We start from the raw sequence: 16,080 nt of genomic DNA on the forward strand, positions 1-16,080 counted from the left end.
AAAAGGTAAAAGCCATTTAATAATTACTAATTAATTATTAAATGTGAATGCAAAAAGTGCATAAAGAGAAATCTTAAGAAGGGACAAAAGGTAATTTAATTAATGAAATTAAATTAACCTTTTTCTCTAATGCCCTCCCTTAAGATGAGCAACAATGCAGAAAGAGTAAGGAAACTACAATGCAATGCTAAAAGCAAACTTGAGTCCCAACAACAAGGCTTGAAAATGTATCCAATCACAACCAAATATCTATGAAATAGAGAAATAGAGAAAACCTAGTGGGAAAAACTCTACTCCAAAAAGAGATAGTTGAAAACCTAGTGAAGGACTATAGAAGCCTCCAACTAAAGAATTGTTCCAAAAAATAGGAACAAAAAGAGATCATGAAGAAACATCCTTGAAGCATGAAGAAATCACAAACTTTGTCAAAAAAGAAATAGTTGATCTATAGACCCTCCTCTAAAATAGAACCTGACCAAGCAGAGAAGACTATAATCTACATTGAATCAAGAGGCACACAGAAGCAAATAGCTGAACTTGAAGATACAAATGGCATGAAACACTGAATCCTGAAGAGTTGATAAATCAAATCAAGGAAGCATGAGAAACAATAGAAGAACCCCCCCTAATGTAGACAAGGGTGAGGTGACAAGCAACTAAGAAAGTGGGCCAATAACTCTTGCAAAACATAAAGAACCAAGAACATCAAGAGTGAGGAAGAGGTACAAACACCTATTAAGGTATGTGTTATGACACATCATGAGGTTAATGTCATGGAAGGGATACTCACTTGAGAAAGGAAAATGACACTAAAAGGCAAACAACTATCCCCCCATGACACTTTATAATGTAGTGTGAATACAATAAGTCACAATGATGAGAAGGATTTCGAAAATGCAAGGAGTGGCACTTTATCTCAGTGTGTTTGCATAAACATGCTTACAAATGATATCAACAATGATCAAAAAGGGTAGAGTTGTTACAATAGATAGTACAGCCAAAAGAAGAAATCTCATGCCATAAAAAAAATCCCCGAACCTGAAACACCCAAGATATCCACCATAGAGCAATAAAGAAAAAATCATAATAAAAAAAGATTGGAGTAGAATCTAGAAGACAAACCAACATTTCTGCAAAGAGATCTAAACAAGCTTTCCAAAAATATAACATTTTTGTAAAAGGGAGTTGGGATGCTCAAGATATACCCTCTAGAGTGAAAAATAGAATACCCAGCTTTGACTGCCCAAACTTACAACCAAACTGCATCAAAACTCAACAGATCTTGTGCCATTGTCTACATCTTGGAACTAGCTTTTTGGCACTTCTTTCAGATCGAAAAAAGGCCTTTGTATGCTCAAAGATATGGCCAAAAAACCAATAGCTAGTCTAAAAAGGGACCTGAAGGGCATGCAGGGGCTATGATGCAGTGCTAGCATCATGCTGATGTCAGAAGATTACTACATTAAAATTGACGACCTGGGGATCGTCGCAGAAAAAACTACCACGTGGCATCCATGTGGCAGTGGGGGTCTAATTATTGATATGGTACCTGACACGTGACAGATGCTAACGTGGCATTAGTGTCGCGTGGTAGGTGTTGAGGGTGCCATGTGGGCGGTGGAGCTCAGGCAAAGGAGATTGGGAGGAGCAGCAACAAGTGTAGCGACGGCCGATGGGAGAAGCGGCGGCAATGGCAAGAATCTTGGGTGCTAGGAAATGCAAGTGCTAGCGACAGAAAAAGTAGGCGTTGGCAACAGAAATAATGTGGGTGTCAGCGACAGAAAAAGTAGGCATCCTTGGAATCTCTGCCAAAGGCTGGAAAAGGTTGGCAGTGGTGCCAAAATTGCCGCAAAAGACCACCACGAGCTGGAAACACTTTTGCATCACCAGAGAAGGGATCTATGGGCCAAAAAACGGCCTACGACCTATTTTTTTCAATTTCTATTTTTTTTACAAAAATTTCATCAAGATGCGTGCAGGAAGTCATATGGCATTTTGGGCAAAAAAAAAATTTCTCTCAGATCAACGTTGTCCAAAACAAATGAACTTTATATGAAAATGGAGGTCTTGATGCCTTCTGAATCCAATCATAAGGTCGATTTGGCCTCAAAGTGCTCCAAATTTCATAGACCCCCCTATTTTCACAAGAAATATCCAAAAAAAACTCTAGATCTCATCTGCCAAAGCCTCGTTCTCCTTTTTCTCAAAATATTGAACAAGCTACAGCAAATCTAGCTCTAATACCATAAAGGATTTGAGCAATACGCAAAACAAATCCATGAAGCCCTCGAACACCTACAAGTAAAAACCTATCACAAAGAAGAAAAAGACAAGAAGAGGTGAGGGTTTGCTCTAAAAATATGCAAATTGTATTCTCAGAAAAAAAAAAGTTGGACGATACTTACAAATGATCTATCCTTATAGTAGGAGATCAAAACCCAAAAAGGGTAACCTAAAAGGTAAAAGCCATATAATAATTACTAATTAATTATTAAATGTGAATGCAAAATGTGCATAAAGTGAAATCTTAAGAAGGGAGAAAAGGTAATTTAATTAATAAAATTAAATTAACCTTTTTCTCTAACACATTCTATTAGAATGTCACCTTGATTAAGGGATTTACTAAATAATGGTTAGGTCAACCTTGATTAAAGGATTTTGACTGCCACAATGGTTAGAAAGTAACAATAGGTTTGATCTGTAAAACACAACTCACTTTGTAAATTCAAATCTCCATTTGGTTCAACTGTTGGTTCATTGAGTGGCCTTCATTATCATCTCCATCATTGATTTTCTTGGCATCCCATCAAGAAATCACACTTCACCAATTTCTTCATTTCTCCTCTACAACTTTGTTCTTCACAAGTTCTCCTTAAGATCACCAATCACCAACAAACAAACCTTAGAAAAAATCTTGTATGCCTCCTTACATAGGTAATTTTGATCTTTTGTTTTTTAAAAGTCACCATAGATCTTAGGGTTAAGTTAGATCCATTGAATCTATCCATCATTTTGTTATTCCTCTCCTTTCTTGATTCTTCTAGAAACTTCTTCTTAAATCCTTGCCTTTGATCGCATAACAAATTCTATTCATGTGTTAAATACATCAACTCATCAATCCTTATCATCCATGCATTTTGACTAATCCAAAAATTCAACGATGTCGACCTCAAAAATTATTCTTTCACAACTGTAATTTACTGACACTTGGTCATCACTGCATAACTCAGTCACTAATGTTTTGTCCTGCTCGGTCTTCACTATGCTTGGTTGCTACTCCAACTTGCTCAGCCATAACTATCACTCGGCTAATAATGTTTACTCAGCTAACCTTTAATTTCCTTAATCTTCTGCTTCAATAGCCTTGTAAAATTGTCACTCAATCAAGCATACTATTTTACTCAGTTGCTTGTCTTATCTTCTAAATATCAACTCAACTGCCTTCTCCACTTCATATAATGATTAAACAACTCATTATCTTGTCAAAGATTAACTAATCAAGTGCCCATTGTATATCCATCATGCTTACTCCTTTTCATTCAACAACTTCACTAGTTTATCTAGTTATCTCTCTTTTCAAATAATCTTTATCAATCAATAGATAAGGCATTCAACATAGGTAGTATATGTCTTACCAGTAATTTTTGACATCAAAGAGAACACAACAATTTTTCCAATTGTAGTTTCTAACAAACTTTTCATATGTATTCCTCAATTCAAAATATCTCACTTCACTGATCTTACATGTATAACAAGATCTTACATCATGAAGCATAATTACCCTTGACAAATTGAAGATAGGGCACTAGATGAATCTCCTTTCACTGCAATCTCTAGATATGCCTTAAACTTAGGTAGATTACATCCCTATTTTCTAATCAATTGTACATTGCTAACCTTTGATTCGGTCTTCTTCTCAGTTGTTGACAAACTGGATGCCATTTTCACGTTTAGGGTTTGATCTTCAAAACTCTGCTTCACTTGGTATCAATACAACTGCTTTGAATAACTTCAAATGCTAACAATACGCATATAAATCTCACAAAAATTGCTCAACAGTGCTTAGAAATTGCTCGGACTCAATTTTCTCTTGAAAACTTGAATGTAATGTGATCAAAATGAATAGCGAAATTCACTATATAGTTTGAAAATTTTCTTTTAGGGATGCATTAATGTTCTGTACCTTTGGTGGGTGTATAACAACTTCCTTGGCCACTACTACATCGCTTGGCAGTAACAATCTAAACTGCTTCAACTAAACTCGATGAAAACTATGACTTGGTCTATACTAATAATTTTACTCGACCTCTTAACACTTCTTACTCTTTAATACTGACACTAGGCCATTACTAACATTTCAACTCGGCATCCAAACACATCTATTCTTCATACTACAAATCCGCCCTTGTGCATATCAACTTATGCCAATTTGGAATTTTATGCATTCATTCATAGGAACTGATGTATGATTTAGCAATTTGAAATACAATTCCATACATACCTCTTTTTCTCAATTTGTAGTGGTGGAATCACTTGATCCATTGGATTGGGTGATCACAACTTCATCATTTGCACGGTTGCTTCCATCGAATTTCTTCTCCCAAGTTTGATTCATCTGACTTGTCACTTCTTTAGCATTAACCTTTCCTTTTCCATTGTTCTCTTCATTATTGGATGGTGGTGCTTGATTCATATAATCTCTTCTTAGTTGGCCGACCTTTTGATAGTTAAAACACACTGGACCAAAGTTTCTCCAATTTTTTGTTCTTCCTCTTAGATGTATCCTTGCACAATTTGTTGCAATGTGTCCATACATTCCACATAACTGACAAATGACCCAAGTATTGTAATCCCAATTTATTGCAATACCTTGTCTAGTTGAATTGCTTTGATCTTTGGGTGTCCAACTGTGTTTTACATTAGATCTATAATCTTGTGCCTTGTGACCATACTTATGTCATGTGTAGCAATAACCTTCAAATCTAGATATACCTTGTGTCTTACTGGTCTTTGATCTGCACTCATATGCTTGATCTCCATGTTTGTTGTAGTTGAAACAATAACCATTGAATTTAGGCTTGGGATTGGACTTACCAATTTTGCTCCTGCAAACATTTTCCGCATGACTTGGTTTTCCACAGTGATAGCATGTAGGCTTCTTGTTCTTTAGTTTCCATTCCTTTGTTATCCATGCTTTGATGACTCTCCTTTCTCAATAGATGATATGAACTTGGTATAACCTAGTCCCGTAGTATCATGAGGTCTTCTTTGTGCTCTTAGTTGTTCATCAATTTGTTTCATTGCCTCTCCAGATCTATTCATTCTTTCAATGATTTCCTTTTCAGCTCTCAATTCATTTTTCAGTTGATTATTCTTTGATCTAAGATCTACAACCTCTTCCACCTTCCTTGCAAATTTATGATTGGCTCTTAATAATTGATTGGCCATGTCAAATTGATTGTGTTTCTTCCTTTTTACTTCATTGATCCTTTCATAAAGTCTTGCAATCATTTGCCTCTTGTCATTATCAACCATTACCTTGTCTTCTTTAGACTTTTCTTTTGTTCAATGATTTTACAAAGCCCTATTGAGTGTATTTCACGTTCTCTCTTCAGTTCTCTTACTTCTTCATTTAGAGTGTTGTTCTTCTCCAAGAGATTTTCTATTGTTGCATCAATTTCATTGGATATGTCTTCATCACATAAGTCCTAAATTCTTATTCATATAACACTTTGTTTATGTAATTACCAAGTTCATTATTGTCTACATGTCATGCAACCCTGATGTTGCTTGTCCTCAAGCAACTTCATAGTCAAATCTACACCTTTCGTTTTACCTTGTTTGTGTCATTATTGAAGACTACCTCTACACAATGTATATTTTCTTCTCCCAAGCACCTACGACTAGGTTGTCATGATTCTTTGCATGTAAAGAAAAAAAATTCCTTCCTAATTCATTCTTCGATACCTTAATTTCTTGCAAGGAGCTTTGATCATCGCATTGTCAAAACTCAAAGCTAATCTGGTGGTACCTTGCAAGGAGCTTTGATCTAATGCCCTTACCCTTTATAGGCTTCCACGAAGAAGGCTATGTGTCTCTTTTCTAACACATTGAAAATTATCACTACAAGCCTTTGATATTGTACTATGTAATCTTCACCTTTCCTTTGTGTTTCCAAATCCTTCCTATCAAACCTTTCTATCAATTTTTAGTTGAAGTCCTCTAGAGTGGTGATTGAAATACACCTTTGTATCACCATGCCATGTTATAGCTATTTGTGGATCACTCCCATTGTATCATGAGGTCTTCTTTGTGCTCTTAGTTGTTCATCAAGTTGTTTCATTGCCTCTCCAAATCTTTTCATTCTTTCAATGATTTCCTTTTCAGCTCTCAATTCATTTTTCAGTTGATTATTCTTTGATCTAAGATCTACAACATCTTCCACCTTCCTTGCAAATTTATGATTGGCACTTAATATTTGATTGACCATGTCAAATTGATTGTGAGTCTTCCTTTGTACTTCATTGATCCTTTCATAAATTCTTGCAACCATTTGCCACTTGTCATTATCAGCCATTACCTTGTCTTCTTTAGCCTTTTCTTTTGTTTAGTGATTTCACAGAGCTTTATTGAGTGTATTTCATGTTCTCTCTTCAGTGCTCTTACTTCTTCACTTAGAGTGTTGTTCTTCTTCAAGAAATTTATTATTGTTGCATCTATTTCATTGGATATTCCTTCATTACATAAGTCCTCAATGCTTTCTTCATGATATTGTGTGTCATTTTGTTGGATTGCCAACTCCTTCCTTCCTTCTAAGAATTTCTTCAATTCCTCCTTTGCAACCTGTACTTGTTCCAATGCAATCTTCATATCAAGCTTCTGATTCTCAATCACATTTCCCAACTTTTAGGCTTCCATCTTCAATATCTTTGACTCTCAAGTGGTTAAACTTCTTTCTTAGAGAACACAACTCCAATACCAATTACTATAAATCTAATGAGAATGTAAGATGCTAGGGAGGAGGTTGAACCAAGTTCTTCAAAACTTTTACCACTTGAAACATAATCCATATAAAACTTATTTCACCACACACCTTATTAACCTTTTAACCATGCATTATTATAACACACAATATCATATCTAACATCTAATAACATGAATAAAACACATAAACAAGTAATCAACACAACCAAAAGATTTGGTTACGCAGAAACCCTCCAAGGTGAAGGTAAAACTACGATGGGGATGGCACCCACAAAATCTTCACTACCATAGCAATAAAGTGTATCTGTCAAGGCTACAATTTTGATCACTTCTGATGATCTACCCTGTGAGGGGTCTTCTATGTTAGGAGCTTACAAGACTATTAAATCTACCCTAACTAAAGGATTTAAACTTCACAATTAAGTGAGTACTCTATTAAATGATTTACAACAGGCCTGCTAGGACCACTTTATTAAGAGATTCAGTTGATACTTGTTAGAATGTAACAATACCTTCATCCTTTGGTTCGCACCGATATGTTGATAACATATCTACTCTATCCAAACTGTAATCACCTCCCTATGACTGATTTGCAATAACTCTTCACTACACTGCTCAGTCACCTAACTCCTTCTCAACACTTAACTCACCTTCAACTTTGCATTCATGCATTCCTCTCACTGACAACAACTTATATAGTCTTGAAACCCTTCTTTTATAGGTATCTGATGAAGCTTCTAGATTGATCAACAATTAGGATTCATCATTTTTTTCACTTAGTCTTTCCTATTTTCTGATTGGTTGATCATAACACATAGGGATTAATGATGTGTATTCACAAGAATAATTACCTCTTTGATCCTCCCTCTAACATAGAAACATTGTTCCATCTCAGAAAAAATGATTTACATATGATTTTGTGTCATTCCAAACTCAAATTCTAATATTGTATTACTCGACACATATACCCTATTGATGCTCGATTTTGCTTGGTCTTCATGATGTCTCTCGGTATGAACTTCGCTCTGCTTGAACTGCTTTAACTCTGAACTGCTCGACTTATATAGCACTCTGCTAATATGATATGTTGCCCTCCAGCTTCTTAGCAATAACTAAATGCTCGATGACTGTTGATGTTTTGGGAAACTATAACTACCTCAGTACATACTGAACTTGTATAATTCTGCACATTATCGTCCGACCTATGTTGTGGCTTTGTCATAGTGTTGACCAACTAACTCTTCCTAGTAAATGACTAAGTGTTTTGTAGTAATAAACAATACTAACATTTCCTTTAGTGTCAACATCACCTAGAACCAATGAGTGTTAAAGTGTTCCATTTGTTCTCATGAGAGATGGATTCATGTGTGAATAAATACTCATAAAATATGGGTCAATGAGTTTGACTCAAAAACTAAATAGATAAATCCTACTAGCAATATCATAAGCTATCAATGTATTTAATCTTTATTCTAGGTGTTCTAATGGACAATCCTATCACTAGAGAAAACCCATGATTAAAGATTGCATACATTGAATTCATATAACACTTTTGCAACTGTGTGTTGCATTTTGTTAATGAAATAACAAATATGTTACAATGGATGTATACAAAAAAAAAAAAAAAAAGGTAATAAGATAAGATAAGATAAATTTATAAATGTCCAACAGGAGACCAGTGAGGGTCTAAGGGATTGGAAACAGTACAAAGGGAAAACGTCAGCAAGGGGGACCGCCAAACGGTGTCCACAGATAGAGCGTGAAAGCAAAACAACAAAAGAACCAAGGGAAGGAAGAGCAACAAACTCCTTACAGGTGAGAAGTAGTCAAGAATGGAAAGGTGTGCACTAAAACAATTAGGTGCTCTAGAAGGTCGCCTCTGAGGCCTATAGGAAGTAGTAGTAGTAGAGAGGTGTTGTTGAGTGTGATCTATGTGGGGTCTCATAGATATGGTGTGAATCAAGCTAGTGTAGAGAGGTTGCTTCAGTCCTCAGGCAAGAACCATAGGACTAAAAAAGGAGGTGATGAGCTATGTAGGGGTCAGTGTCAAGCAAAGCTAGAGTTGCAACATGTGCTCATGAAGCTGCATGGTCTCCTGAAAGAAAAGTGCAAGACAATGTTGGTTGATATATCTAAAAAATGAGGGAAGAGATGGGCACTCTCTGAACAAAGAGAAGAATCTCCCTCTGATCTCATAGTAAATGGGGCAACGAAAGATAAAGTGAGACTCAGTCTCAACCTCGCTGAGGTGATAAAGGCTATAGATCCTATCCTCCCTGTCAATCTGGTGATCAGTCTGAATACATAGCTAGTGGGATCCCACTCTAAAGGATCCCAAGGAGATGCGAAGAGCGTGAGTCCAATGACGAGTGAAGTACTAGGGGTGTAGAATGATCCTATCCTGGATATCAAGGAAGTGCTCAACATAGAAGGCCATACACAGACAAAGCCCACTTGGGGATTCCTCCAAGTCGTGATAACATACTATTTGTAGATGTCAAGTCTAGCATACTCGTTCAACTCTCATTGAGGTGGAAGAAGGTGGGTTGAAGCATCCAGAGAAAACTAAAATTGAGGAAGACAATTCATACTAATACCAATCAAGCTCAAGAGGGAAAGGCCTAGGTGTACTAGCAACGAGACCTGTGACCAGGGTTCAATCCCACAACCTCCTTAGCGGAATAGTAAGCCAAGTAGGAATATCTGTGACGACTATTGGGAGAATCAACGAAGCTCTAGAGTCATTGAAGAAGCCAAACTAAATCAAAGATGGTCCCTAATCTAAAGGGTGAGCTCCAAACTCTGTCAGAATGATGTTGTGTGATGTGGACTAATGGCATCCAACAATGCGTTGAAGAAAAAGAGTTTGGACTCTCTCAATAGAGGCCCGGTCAAACTCGAAGAGGGAGGGGCCCCAAATAGTAGAGCCATAGAGGACAATCGGCTTTACCAAGGAGTCAAGAAGGGACATCTTAGTCATGCTATCCTAGAAACGATGTCGAAAGTACTATCACTCAAGAATAGTGAGGGATTCGAGCCCCTTGTTGACTTGGGGCTGCATGGCTAGTCTCGGGATGAAACGAGGTCTAGAAAACTTAATCCCCAAGTATGTATATGAAGATGCAATCTCGATCTCAATACCCTGGAAGTAAAAATAGAGGTGTGAAGTCTTCAAACAATTAAAGACCATGACTCGAGTCTTGCCCATGTTCACAACTAGCTCACGTGAGTCGTAGAAAGAGGTCAAGCTGTCAAGGAGTCATTGAAGACCATCGAGCGAAGATGCTAGGAGAATCACATCATCAGCGAATAGGAGAATGGAGATCAACACCTGATGTAAGTAACAACCATCGCTAGGGAGCGAGCAATCACGAAGGAATGCAACAAGCTCATCGATGTAGATGCCAAAAAGAGTGGGGGAGACAGGGCAGCCCTATTTCATCCCAATAGTGCTTTGGATAGGGTCAGAGAAGCCCTATGGGATCTTAAATCTACCCACAACGCACTTGTATAACCTCATAATAGTTGCAACTAGAATCCTTGAGATCTCAATGTCCCTAAGACACTGAAAGAGAGCCACCCGAGGAACAGATTCAAAGGCTTTGCAAAAGTTTTAAAAACAACAATAAAATTTCTCTGGGTGCTGACGAGTCTCCTCTATGATGACCCGTAAAGTCAAAATGTGATCAGTGGTCTAATAATATTTACCAAACTCATCTTGACCCCTAGCTCGGCAATGTCTTTGATTGAGCTCTCTAAACAGGATACCATTCGACACAGTCACATAGAGTTTGGCAAAGGTATGCCCAACCATGATGGTCCTATAGTTCCCAAGGTCGGAAACTGGCCCAGACTTATAGATCGAATAGATAATATGTCATGACCAAGAGTCGAAGAGGTCAGCACAAACCATTCGATTAAAGAGCACTATAAGAACGGGCCCAAGATAGAGATACCTAACTTGAAGAATTCATCTTGGAACCCTTCCTCATCTGGTGTTCTGAAATATCCCCGGCAGGTATTTGCTCCTTTTACACCCAAAACTTAAAACTTCAAAGGTTTGACATTTCGTCAAACAATTAGCAATCGACTTACTACTGCTGGAATGAATTTGTCTCTGGAACTACTTGCAATAAAGATGGTTATACAAGGGATGCTATGATAACTGGAACACCAATAATATTAAACTCTTCGTAGTAGTGCCATGATTACAGACCCTGTTATAAAATCACTTAAAGAACCAGTACTGAATTATGGCAATTCATCTAATACTTGTCATGAAACGGCCAATATAAGGGTTTAGTCAATTCACCAAATAATATTCAGAAAGAGAAGATCTTATTATCATTCGCTTTTTAGGACTGATCTGTTGCAAGTTCTAATGCTCCTAACTTTCCCCAATTGCATATATTCCCTTAACACTAAAACTGGACGCCTATGTTTGCAAACATGAACAATCAAATCATATAACTTGCCGATAGAGATGCCGATGTTGAAGACGATGTTCAGCTGATAGTTTGTTGCCCGCGTACATTTACAATCTCGATACCACTTCAAATAAAGTCCAACCTGAATCCGACTGATATAAATAATGCACCCGCATGCAATATGGTCAGCTGTGATGAGCTCCCGGACCTCCTGTAATGCGGATCTTGGATTCCATGTTTCCCTGCGATGAATATGGATTGATCCGAGCTGCCTCTTGACCTAGCTCTGGAGCCTTAACCCGTCGCCCACAATGGTTGATGATGACCTGTTCATCACTCCAAACGTATGCTAAAACCCTGGGATTTAGACTGAATAAGGGTCGGATTGAGACCTCTGATCTAATCCGACCTGCTCCTCTTAACCCGTTGCTTGGACGCAGGGGCAATTGAAGTTGTTATGTGATAACTCCGTTCTCTGCAGTGATGCAAATCTGCTCCTGTTAATGACTGGCTTCGCTGACCCTTCAGTCCGACGCGTTTCGGCTTACATAAATCAAAAGTCATAAATACATCCACACTTGATCGCTTGTTATTGAGACAAATTTCACCTGCGGATTCATACAGACGACTTGAACTGCGTGAAAGTCCTTCTTGCGATCTTCCGCTAAGTGTTGATTTCCAGCACTTGTGTCTTTTCCTTTCAATTTTACCTCCAATGACGAAAATGCCCTAGAGTAGCAGACTCAGACCCGACCACTAATTATACAACGAATATCCTTGGCTTTGGCCGGCAGGTTAATGCTATCGTTGTTCCACCACAAATGATCTTTGCAATTTGCCTACGGTCCAGGTTCGGCCTCTAATGATATATGAAAATGCTGGCTGGAAGGAAAAACTTGGAAACTCGTTCTTTGCCTCCAATCTGCTCACACTGCGACTTCCTAAATGGAATGCTGAAAATGTCACCTTACTCCTCTTGCCGCCTGAAATAATAATGAACTTCAAACCTTGCAAAAGCTTAAATCTTCGAATATCAATTCTCAGAATGATCCTTCAAATTTTGGCCTTGAGCCATAGATTTTGTCCCTGATGAAATGACTGAATGTCACCTCCAATCTGCAATAATTCAGATGATATTTCACACCCTCAAAATTGCGCACCAATTGAGAGTTATCGTTCTCAATGGCCAACTGTGACAATTGCAGAAACCCTAGGTTCCACAATGCACCTGTGATTGAATCACAACCTGAAAATCAAAGAGAAATAATCAACTGCATGATTCGAATGGAGCCCCGTGGTGCCTATTTATTCTTTTCTCTCCATCCTCTCCAGAGACTTCTAGAACATTTTTGATCTTATCTCTTAAGTGACTTTATTAAATATTTTCCAAGTCACTTTATTAAATATAAAGTTATCTTTTAATAACTATTTATTTAATTAAAATAATTAATTAGTCATCCTTGGACAACCATTAATTAAATTAATTAAATCGAACTGTCACCAAAAAATTGGGGACATGACATGTTCTAATATTGTTCATAACTCTAACTGTCTCACTAATGTGGGAGAAGGAGAAGAGGTAACAATGGGTGGGGGGGAGATGAGATCGAGAGGGGTTTGACCAGGGATGTCATAGAGGGTGGAGGTGTGGGAGGCAAGGGAGTGATGGTCCAGAGTGGCGGGTGGGGGGGAGGCTAGCGAGGAAACATGGTGCGCCAAAAGATCTTTGAGACTGGAAGAGTGTGGCACAAAAGGATCTACACTGCAATAAAGGGAACTTATGTTTCTTGTGGCAAAGAAAGTGATGATAGTTGAGCCTCAATTGAGAGGAAGAGGAGGAAGAAGTGGGTGGAGTAGAGCGAAGCATGCGATGAAAGGATTTGCAGTCCTCATCAACCCACAGGTTCATGGGGCAAGATCTGTGAGTGGGGCGAGGGGTGAGGGAGGAGATGCAGTGGGGAATGGAGAGAAGGGTAGACTCCCACAAGGCGGACGCAAGTGAGTGGAACATGGAGGTGACATCCCCAGAGTTGGAGAAGGGATCCTCGGGGAGAAGTCGTCTAAGGTGGTGGATGAAGAGCTCCACGTTGCCATTGGTGAAGTGAAAAGAAGTAAAAGCATGGAGGGGGGAGGGGGGAGGCTGCTAGAAGAGGGAAGCAAGAAGAAGCAGAGGAGCAAGGGAGAGAAGGTGTCAGGGGCCCCCGAAGGGTGATACTGAGGAGGGCATGTTTGGCCAGAGGAAGGCAAGAGATGGTAAAGCGGCAAATGGAAGGGACTAGGAGGCAGTAGAGAAAACATAATCCACAATACTAGCACCACCACAATGGGGCTAACAAGTGAAGAGCTTGGAGTCAGGAAATCAAGAGAGCCCATCTAGGATCATTGAGTTTGAGGACTCGCAAAGTTGTAGCAAAGTTAGGGCCCCAAAAAATCCTCAGAGAGGCGGTGCAAACCCATAGAACCTAGATCAGAAGCAGTCGTACACATGGGATCAGATGTATGATCATGGAGGGGAGACTGTAGGTCTCTGGTCTGCGCATTAAAGTCTCCCAAAATGATAATGTCCCCCATGGCAGAGAATCCAGTAATGTGTTCAAGAAGGTCCTCATAGGGGTCCCTATCCTCAGTGTTGTGAACTACATAGTATGAAGATGATGGTGGGAAGTAGCAGACAACAATATAGGTATCCCTATAGAGCGAAGTCCCTTCATCAATACAAATCCACATGAACTTGGCATAGTTCTCAGAGTGAACCAAAGAAATAGTATTGAAAAGGTGGTCTCAAATAAGACAGGCGACTCCACCAGAACCTCTAAACCCACCAGATCACCTGACCTCGTCCCTAAAAGAGGAGAGCCACTGATAGCCATTAATACTGAGAAGAGGACGCATGGGGCTCTCAGGTGTCTCAGTAATAAAAAGAAGTCTTCTAACTAGAGAGGGACACACACACACATAAAACTAGTTTGGTTGGGCTTCTATATCTTCTTAATCATTCAATCTCTAATGTGAAGTCTAGTGTCCTTATTTTTAAAATGGTTACTCATATGTTACAAGAAAGCAATTATAAAATGTTTCCAATTCCATGACTTATTTTGTCTGACCAATCAACTGCATAACATTGGGTTTCTCATAGTTGGCTTTCCAAGTTTTTAATTTAAGGGTGAAATGGTGTGTAAGGACCACATGTGCAAGGTTGTAGATTATAAGTTTGTGAATTTTGGCAATTATCATGTGAAGATTTGTCGATGGTTGCATTGCAACATGCCAAATCACAAGTACTTGAGCTACTATATGAGATAGTGTAGGAGATTGTAATTTAGCACAAAGTATTGTTCACGTCTATGGTAAATTGTGGAAACTTAATTCAGAGCTGCTAAAAATGGACCATTTTTGTTATCTTACCACCTTGAGTAATGGGTGTGTGCCCTTGGCTAGTGTGAAATTTATCTCCTTTTTGTTATTTATCACTTAATGATAAGTTGTGCATTGCTCTAGTTGCCTATCTAATCTTCGCAACAAGGCTTTTTATAAGTGATTAAAAACCTAGGTTCCTGGTCAAATGCGATGACTGTCGTAGCCAAAAATATTTTTTTGCTACAAAAATAGTCATTGTAGCATTTTCTTATATAGATGGTTTCCTAATGAAATGAATGCTAATTACTAGAGGACTATAGACCCCTGGCTTCTTTCTTGTGGGACTTGTTATTTAATAACGAATACAAGACTTGGTAGGGTGCTCAATTTTTTTGAGTGTGGAAGACCCAAAAACATTATCACAGTACTATTTCTAGTGACTTCTAAAATGAATTAAATTCACTATAGAAAAAAACATTTGCATTGTATTAATTTCTTAAAAAGATGTCCAAGGTGGTTTCTATTAGGAATCTAAGATATTTACAATAGATTTTAATCCCTTGTGCAGGGTTAAGATGCAAGATTGTGTGGTTGACCCCCTCCATTTGATTTTTTATTATGTATATAAGCTCTCCCACAAGGCTTATTTAATTCGGCTTAAAATCTTTTAATCATGATTAAAGGTAATGGATGTTGATAGATGAACACCACAATTAAAGAAAATATGCACAAGTATGCTTTCCTTATGATAGCTCTCATTTTCACTATAATAAAAATTCGATTATCATTGTAAAAATGATCTGAAATTGTTTTGTATTGTTAGGGTTTTATATCTCATTTATTTTCAATTTTCAAAAAACCCTAGCCAAATCATTTTACCTCAATATAAACAGTAAAAATCTTTCTCTAGGGGATTATTTTGGTATCCTAGGGTTGTGTTTTTATCTTGTCATTAAATTTTTTTTCATGAGTGCACCCTTTACGCCCTTATCCTAAGTATTTTCAAGCAAGAGATTGTATATCTTTCAAATCATGGAGCTCTGATCTTACGATCATGGTTTTGGTGTCTAGTTGCAAGCTCACATTTTCTTTCTCCCGATGTTACGACACAAGGTTTAGTGAAGGACCGTAGAAGTCATGTTTTAAGTTCCCTGATCTTAAGATGTGTTATGGTCGTGGTATCATAAGTGTAAAAGAAAGGGTTCCCAGTCTTAAGATTTCCCTTTGTATTGTGACATCGTAAGTTACTGGAGGAAGGTTTTAAATCATGGTAGGCGATGTTACGTCAAAAATGGCAATTGTGGGAACATAG

Source organism: Cupressus sempervirens, chromosome 8, assembly GCF_028749045.1.
Source record: "Cupressus sempervirens isolate cs-2001-9-10 chromosome 8, ASM2874904v1, whole genome shotgun sequence".
Lineage (NCBI taxonomy): Eukaryota > Viridiplantae > Streptophyta > Pinopsida > Cupressales > Cupressaceae > Cupressus > Cupressus sempervirens.